This window comes from Galeopterus variegatus, unplaced genomic scaffold (genome assembly GCF_000696425.1).
Source record: "Galeopterus variegatus unplaced genomic scaffold, G_variegatus-3.0.2 Scaffold28220, whole genome shotgun sequence".
Lineage (NCBI taxonomy): Eukaryota > Metazoa > Chordata > Mammalia > Dermoptera > Cynocephalidae > Galeopterus > Galeopterus variegatus.
In genome coordinates, this window is record NW_007754331.1 from 7389 (window position 1) to 8053 (window position 665).

Genomic DNA, 665 nt, shown 5'->3' on the forward strand with positions numbered 1-665 from the left:
CACATTCCATCTTTCACCACAGTCCTCCTGAATCCATCCCATCATGCACTCTGATCTTCATTACCACTACTGGATTACTGAAAAGTCCTCCTAAAAGTCCTCCTGGCTGTCATAATGACACCAAGACAACTTTAAAAATGCACAATTCAGTCACATCCCTCTCCTGCTATGATTTCCCCTTGCACTCTGGATAGTTTCCAAATTCCGTACGCCATGGGCTACAAGACTTCACCTGACCTGGCCCTCGTTTACCTTTTGAGCCCCGGCTCTCACCTGGTTCTCCCTCATGGACTGTGCTCAGTGATGTCCACTGCTTGACCACGCCTGCTTCTCTCTCACCTCCAGACATCTCACACACTGCTCCCTATGCCTTCCCTCACTGGCTTAACTCTTAAGAGGACTCCTCTTAAGATGACACCTGCTTGGAGGTCTTGCCTCCGGCCCAGTCTGGAAGAGTGCCTCTTCTGTGCTCCACTGCACCCTGCACCTCCCCAATCACAGCAGTTACCTCTTAGACAGTAAACTCTTGTTCTTGCTTACCCAGTGCCTTAGTGCAGTATTATTATCAGATAGTATCAAAGAGTCAGACATTTGCTCTATAAAATGAAGAAAGAGAAAAGTACACTTCCATCTTGCCTTCAGAGGGGGAAATCGAATTGTGGGTT